We start from the raw sequence: 8,755 nt of genomic DNA on the forward strand, positions 1-8,755 counted from the left end.
TAATAAAATATTTTTAAAATAAAATATTTAGGCAGTATCAGATGCAACAGTTTTAGATGTTTAGATATTAACTAGCATACACAACAACGGATTATAAACAAATGCAGGCAAATACTGAATTTAATTCATTTATCCCAAGAAATAAGTTTAAAATAGTGCTAAATAAATAAAGACAACCAGTTGCATTCAACATTTTATATAATGTATTATCAAGTAAAGGGATATATAAGTTTTTTTTATTGAATGGGCAGTCTATATAGAAACTCGTCATGGTAAAAAGACTGAAAATCGTTTAAAATATGATAACTAGCATCTGGTTATGTTAGTTTAACTATGTATTATCTAACAATAAATATTAACTAAAACACGGTACATAAAATAGAAATACTGGATGGATTCCTGAGAGCTCAACTAATGTGTTAAAATGCCAAACAATCAACTACCAGCGTGTGTGCTTTAGAAACACTGAAATGAATGCTTTATTAGATTAGATTAGAAATCTTTATTGTCCACACATGTGGAAATTCATCTTCGGCCCCACAAAAACATATACCACAAACACACTTGACTTCACAGTCCAATACAACAGACACACAGAACATACAAGAACATCCTGCCCCAAGAATCACAGACACATAAAACACAAGATACATATATAGAAATTAAACCAATAACACCAAAACCTCAAATAAGTAATAATAAATAACTCAATAATATTAACAAACAAACAACAGCAATTAATTACATAATATACATAAACCTGATTATATATCATTTATTTAATAAAGTAACAGCAGATGGTATAAAAGATTTCTTGAAAATATTTCTTGTTGCTATGGGTACCCTGTATCGGCTGCCTGAAGGAAGTTTTTCAAATTCATGTTGGAGAGGATGGGTGGAGTCCTGAACTATTTGTGAGGCTTTCCTCCTGGTCTGGTTTGTATACAGTTCCACCAGCTGCCTCTGGGGGTCTAATATAATTTTACTGGCTATATTAATAATCTTTGTGATCTTACTTTTGCTTCTAGCCCCCAGATTCCCATACCAGCAGGTGATGTTATAAGAAATAATGCTTTCCAGTAAACTGGTGTAAACCATCCTCAAGATTCCCTTACTTACATTAAAACTGTTTAGTTTCCTCAAAAGAAACAATCTTTGGCTTGCCTTCTTATAGATATAATCTGTGTTCTCAATAAAATTTAAGTTACAATCTAGGATAATCCCTAGATATTTAAAACTATTTACAATCTCAACATGTCGGCCCCGAATTATGATTGGCTGACATGTAGGTTGTCCTTTCTTAATACTGACAAGTTCCTTGGTTTTAGAAGCATTTAGTGACAAAGCACTCTCCTCACACCATGCCACCAGGCGGTCTATATGCTCAAAGTAGGCCCTTTCTAACTCCCCCCTTCCTCTGACCATAAGACCAACCATAAGACCAACGCTCACAGCTTTACCAGGCTCTCCACTCACAGCTTTAGCAGGCTCTTCACTAGACTCAGACAGAGAGAAGGGTACCTCTACCTCCCAGTTTTAGCTGGCTCTTCACTGAACTCTCACAGCTTTAGCAAGCTCTTCACTGGCCTCTCACAGGTTTAGCAGGCTCTTCAATAGACTCAGACAGAGAGAAGGGTACATATACCTCACAGCTCTAGCAGGCTCTTCACTGAACTCTCACCCCTTTAGCAGGCTCTTCACTGACCTCTGACGGAGAGAAGGGTACATATACCTCACAGCTTTAGCAGGCTCTTCACTGGCCTCTGACGGAGAGAAGGATATGTGCACGTCGCAGCTTTAGCAGACTCTTCACTGGGCTCTCACAACTTTAGCCGGCTCTTCATTAGACTCAGACAGAGAGAAGGGTACGTATACCTTACAGCTTTTAGCGTCTTCTGCAACTGGATTTGAACAGAGGGAGAAAGGTGAGTATTTTCAACCACATCAGCGGGCATTCACAGCGTTTAGCGTCTTCTACAACTGGATTCAAACAGGGAGAGAAAGGTGGGTATTTTCAACCACATCAGCGGGCATTCACAGCTTTTAGCGTCTTCTACAACTGGATTCAAACAGAGAGAGAAAGGTGAGTATTTTCAACCACATCAGCGGGCGTTCACAGCTTTTAGCGGCTTTGGTTACTGCATGTAAACAAAGAGGAAGACGAGTGTGTTCGCTAGGACCACCGATGCCTTCCGCAATTCGATCCCACACTAGTGTTTCATTTCAACCCACACAAGTAATCACACATGAATATACATAAAGCACTGCAAATCTCACAACTCACAGAGAAGACGCAGGCATGGGGTCTCATCCACCACTCGTTGATGTGAAGCTAGATGGAGGGCAGCTGTGAGGCGCAAATCACTCAATGCAGTAATAAATCCTCCACGGGAAATTCCAATCCTCATACAACTCCTTCAATCTCTCACTTTCCCCTTCAACCCGTCCTTCTCCTTGTCCAGATCCAAATCTCTCTCTTCTTCCACACGAATACGCGACCGCCTCGAGCGCTTCCGAACTCCTTGAGCCCTTCCCAACTCCTCGCAAAAGGCAGTAACTTCCACATTATATAGGGTGCTGATCACCATTTACAGAATCATTTTAGTAACATCTGGATAAAATCTAGTGATCATTGGCTAGGCTATAACATCTAGAAATGTGATTCTTTTTTTTTTTCTGACCATAACAACCAGACAAATAGTTAATCGTGAGTGGATACCGTTTTGCAACCAATTTATTTGCAATGTTCGCTAACATTAAAGGATGCAAATCATACTTAGCCTATTGTTTTTACATCGAACTGAATTAAAATAGCTTAAGAACGACTTGTGGATTGATGTGAACGCCAGCAGGGATAATGCTCCGAATGATTGTGAATTAAACATCTCGTTCATTGCAATGGATTTTGTCGACTTACAAGAAAAGGAAGGAAAATGATTAAATTGCGAACAGTTATTGATTTTATGTGTGATACGCTGTCAGGGCATTTGAGGATCACGTACAGAAGTGTGCAGCCCCAGACTGACACGGAGTGAATAATCTGCATTATAAAAAAATAAAAAAAACACTTTAAAAATTATTTACGATTAATTATTGTTGCCAAGTTATCGAATCGTTATTGCTTACAGTGCTTTGTTATATGGAGCAGTTTGTTAGATCGCGATCTAATTAGTTTGTCTAATGAAGTGCCGACAGATGTATAAAAGTACACAAGTTACACCAATTTAAAATGGCAGACTTTATTGGAAAGTAAAACAAAGTCAGAATACCGTCTAGCTCCAGGCTGGCACAGTACAGACGAACGAATGCAAACAAATGCAGAGCACCGTAACTTCATTTGAGCGTTCAAAAACAAAATCAAAGAGCTGTAACTGATGTTATACTGTATTCTGCCTTGGTTTCTCCGGGGCTTTTCTCCACGATACTTTTATGATAAAGGTCATAATGTCCCAAAATGATCAATAACTCATTTTCGACCAAAAACGAAGTTGCTTTGTCTTTGCACGGCAGCACTGCTGTCACTATAGGGGCGTGGTTTCAGCTCAGCTTCACCCACGTCCCGCCTTTTTGCCCATTTTCAATTATCCGGGAGTGACGTGTTTCCAAGATGGCGGCGCCCGCTTTAGGCTTCAAAAATGCTCTTCAGAAACCTACGAGTGACGTCACGGACACTACGTCCATTTTTTTTTACAGTCAATGGTATACGTGCACGCGTGTGTGTGTACGCACGCACGCAGTGTGTGCGCACGCACGCACGTGTGTGTGTGTGCACGTGTGTGTGTGCACGCACGCACGCGTGTGTGTGTGCGTGTGTGTGTGCGCACGCACGCACGCAGTGTGCGCACGCACGCAGTGTGTGCGCACGCACGTGCGTGCGTGTGTGTGCGCACGCACGCACGCAGTGTGTGCGCACGCACGTGCGTGTGTGTGTGCACGTGCGTGTGTGTGTGCGTGTGTGCGTGTGTGTGTGCGTGCACGCACGTGTGTGTGTGCGTGCGTGTGTGTGTGTGTGTGTGTGTGTACGTACGTGTGTGTGTGTGTACGTACGCGTGTGTGTGTGCGTGTGTGTGTGTGTACGTACGTACGTACATATACATACATACAGATGTTCCTGATATTAACATGCTCACAAATATTTTTTTGTTTGTATTTTATTGAATCAGATACCAGCACCAGATGTATCCTGATGTCTCTTCAAACTGTTTTCCTCTGAGAGCGCTGTACCAACATCAGATGTTCAACTACACTGATATTCTATGTTAAAACAAGCTCCTTTTCTACTGATTATGTTTTTTTTCTTCTTGAATCCATGGAAAGAAGTAGAAACACTTAAATAACACACGTAAATATCAGGTATGATTTACTTGTTTCACTTGCTGAACAGAATCTGTTGCAGGAATGACTCAGTCTGTTCACATCTCTGTGGTTAGATCAGTGTGCACAATAATGTGTCTTTGACCTTCATTATGTATGTTTTGATTATACTGTGTTGTAAATAAAATACAAATAATTTAAAAAATCATTTTTTTCAATCTCCTCACATTCTCTCTTACCTGCCTCACAGTCACACTGATGGGCCATTAGGGGAGGGCCCTTTGTCTCTCAGGTGAGACTCACTTAATATTCAAGGCCATTGCCACTCCCTCACATATAGACCCTCGACCACAAAACATGTCTTGAAAATTTTAAATCAATATATTGTTTTCTGTGAATGAGTAAGCAGAATGATTTTCACATAATTTTGAAGTAAATATTCTAGCCTACAAGACTGATTACTCAAAAGTCTTGTTCAGGACTATTTAGTGTGGGTTTTATAGCCTTATTTCAGCTAAAAAAAAATTTCCAAAAAATTACTAACCACGCATAATATTTTTCTTCTAAAAAATGCAAACATGTACATCCATCTTGGTCACATATTATTGTAGCACAGTTTGTGCTGAATACAAAAAAAATTACATGTTGGTCAATAGTATGTTTTAAGTAGCTGAAATAAGCACAAATATCAGGGCATGTCAAAACATCTCAAGGGCCCCAAAATGACCTCAGACCCCAGAGGGTTAAAGGAAGAGCCGCTACAAAATATTTTGAGAGAGGGGCCCACCAACCTTTCTTAATACGAGTACCTTAAATAAAGAATATCGTGTTGACACAATGTCCAAATAAACACAGAACGAGATTTAACAAATTATTACTGTATGGTAGAAGTTGGCATAAACCCAATCACAGCAAAAACAAGGAAATCAGCAGTCTCAGTAACTTTGTGAAATGTAAGTATTTGAGCTTGCAAGCATACAAACAGGAGTGAAACTCTGGATGGAAGATAAACCTATAGCATTGTCCAATGATGAACATGAATGTCTGTAGTACTTATCGTTGAAAACATGGTAGATGAGATATTGATGATGTCGAAGAAGATGATGATGATGATGACTAAGTTCAATGTGCATCCCTCGGTCCACCCAACAATCTCCACCATGTACTCCCAAAACCACCCCAGTCCCCGAGTGAGGAACTCCAAACTGACCACGACAGCAGCAGGAATCCCATTCTAGGAATGTCTCCCAGGTTCAGACAGCGCGGCCATCAGTGGCAAGAAAAGCCAACGATACAAAAGAGTCCCTCTAAAACGCAAACACAAACTGAGAGCCAGCATGCCAACAAACACATTCATCAATGAGAATGACCAAATGACCAAACAAAAGCAAAATTACACAAATAAACTAAACAGATAAACACTTACATTGATTGAGCTTAAAACACCAACGTTTCTCAATCGGGACTCTAAACATTGAAGGTAGCATGAAAAGCCATGCTTCCTCCTAACCAAACAATGCCTCCCTCTCTACTACTACACCTGGGCTTAATATGGAGGAGGGGAGCGGGTTAGAGCCCCTAGAGGGCTGTAGTAGAACTGCACCCTAAATAAATCCATAGTATCAGCACTATGGGCTGTTACAGTATTATATGCAGTTCACTGTAATTCATTAATATCTGCCCTTCTGTAATGTTGCAGGAAGAGTTTGGAGACAATAGCAGTCCTGTCTGGATGTGACTCTGCAATATATCGTCCAAAGCTAAGTGTTTAAACATTGAGCTTCAATCACTGTACTACTGCACATCATAACCACATTTGTAGAAAAATGTTAATCCTAATCTAATTTTGGTTTTGATGTTTTTCAGCAATTGTGTAGTTGAAGACAGAATGCTTGAGAAGATCAAGTGTGCTACAACACTGATGATGACAATCGGACTACCAGCATCTGTGGTAAGCATGAGATTAGAATTGGTTTTGAAGTTTGTAAGGTAATTGCTTTGTGACCTTTGTGTAAAGTTTAGTTATGAATTTGCTTTTATTTTATTAGTTCATTAGTATTTGCATATGCAGTGATCCCATTATTCATTTAATATTTACAGGATGGGACAAACTGTGTATAGCACTGAAGACCAAAGCAAGGACAATGCTGAAGACAGAAGAAGCAGAGAAATAAGCATACTAAAGCAGGTAAAGTTTATAAATACTCCTGTAAGATTGAGTGTTTCAGTCTGTATGCACTGTTTTGATGTGAAAGCCAATCATCAAGTGTAAATGGTTCTCAGAAGAAAAATCTCTTGCAAGACATAAATCAGACCTGTCTTTCAAACTTTGTTCTCCATAAGTCTTGTGGAGTCAATTCAAATAAATTCACTAACAGTGTCACATCTGTTTTACCACAGGATATCCAACCTGTACGACGAATCAGATCCAGTGGCTAGATGGCGGGAGATGCTTCCTTCATCTAATAATTGGATGACTAATTAATCTTAATATGTTTATAAATTGTTTGACCATATTACATAATTGGTTTAATTTCTAAATATATTAATATTTCACATATTAAGTAAGTAAAATGAATGTGTTCTTGAAATGCGTGCGTCGTGCCAGAGGAGGATGGGTCCCCCCTGCTGAGTTTGGTTCCTCTCAAGGTTTTTTACCTCCAAACCTTTTGGAGTTTTTTCCTTGCCACCATCGCCATTAGCTTGCTCACTGGGGGTGTTGTGCCAAATCCCGTCTCTCTCTCTCGGATCCTTTCCAACCAGGGTTTTCAAAACGGACGTTTTTAATCAAATAAAAATTTAATTAAATAACCAGGGCTGCACAATTAATTAAAAAACTAAATTAAATCATGTTATGGCTTAGTGACAATAAAAAATGTATATATATACGTATCTAAAAATATAATATGATATTTATCTAAAAATCTATATGTATCTATATTTATATGCATGATCATGTATATTATAGTAAATATATCTTTATTTATTTATGTATAATTATCTATATATATATTCTGATGTATTTGCAGGGTGAAGTTTGTCCATTTTATAATCTGGTGTTTTCAGTGTCAAACTACAAAAAAATTATTAAATACTGAGGGTTTGAAAATTCAGTTATTTGAAAATTAAGAATTTATACCAAATAATATTAGTATTGTGAAAATAATTTTATTTTACAGTACAGTTGTCTTATTGCAACAGTAATGTTTCTGTCTTAATTTTTTGATCATTTTAATAGCGGTAATACAATAAATATAGTATTTCTTTTTTTTAATGGCATTACAAAAAATAATATATACTGTTAGCCAATTAAAAGCTATAGGATCGAGCTGCGTGGCTGGGATCGGGATTGGTGGGGCGAGATTTGGCATAACAGGTGCTTTTCTTAAACTTTTTAATAAACATTTTAGGTTAATTGGCAAATCCAGCATGTTTGTCTTTATTGAATGGTATATTCACAGATGGTACAATAAGATGGTAAAACCTACTTTTAAATAAGGTGTGTATACTTATGTAAATGAAGACCACATTGTGTGTAAATATTTATTTGTTGTTTTTATCATAATTCTGCAAATCAGATATGTCTATTTACTATTTATCTAACTCAAGACCACAGTGTGTCTGCAAATCCAATAAGCAAACTTTGTTTAGCTTCTAAACCTGCGAATATCACACTCTTACTTGATCTGGATGAGTATCATTAGAAAGAAGTAAAATGCCAGCCTCAATATTTGGCCACTGTTATTGATAAAACTTGGTTGCAGTGACAGTAATTTCTTCATATATGTTAAGAGTGCAAAATCAACAGTTAATGCACATTTATCTAACCATATATGCACCTGACAGAGAAAAAAATGACAAGCACATTTTGTAGCTATACATAGTTTACTAATAGCACTTTGTAAGTTTCTGGAGTGCAGAAAGGCCCTCCTTCATGGAACTCAGAAGATCCACTGCAGGTTTGGCTCCCAGCTGACCTCAGCTCTCCTCTCAGTCCACTTCACAAAGCTGTGGCCGGTTATATATTCATTTTTGTATTTTATTTTACAGTACAATTGTCTTATTGTAACAGTAATATTTCTGTTTTCATTTTTATAATTTTAATTGTGGCAATACAATAAAAATATATTTTTTAAAATCACGCTACTAAAATAATATTTACTGATAGCCAATAAAACACTGTAGGATCTAGCTGCGTGGCTAGGATCGGGATTTGGCACAACAGGTGCTTTTCTTAATGGTTTAATAAACATTTTAGGTGAATTGGCAAATCCAGCATGCTTGTCTTTTTTGAATGGTGCAATAAGACGGTAAAAACTTACTTTTAAATAAGGTTTATGTACTACTCTAAATGAAGACCACATTGTCTGTAAATATGTATAGTTTTCATTATAATTCTGCATATTAGCTATATGTACTTATCTAATTCAAGACCACAGTG

The 8,755-nt window shown here is 37.7% G+C and overlaps 1 long non-coding RNA gene across 1 annotated transcript; it reads left to right on the forward strand.

Moving 5' to 3' along the window:
• The first annotated feature begins 5,963 nt into the window (after window positions 1-5,963).
• Window positions 5,964-7,184, forward strand: LOC131524192 (uncharacterized). The gene is made up of 3 exons (XR_009266943.1): window positions 5,964-6,265; window positions 6,415-6,502; window positions 6,715-7,184. It is a non-coding gene; the product is annotated as an uncharacterized LOC131524192 (long non-coding RNA).
• Window positions 7,185-8,755: the final 1,571 nt, after the last annotated feature.

The sequence above is a fragment of the Onychostoma macrolepis genome, chromosome 18, assembly GCF_012432095.1.
Source record: "Onychostoma macrolepis isolate SWU-2019 chromosome 18, ASM1243209v1, whole genome shotgun sequence".
NCBI lineage: Eukaryota > Metazoa > Chordata > Actinopteri > Cypriniformes > Cyprinidae > Onychostoma > Onychostoma macrolepis.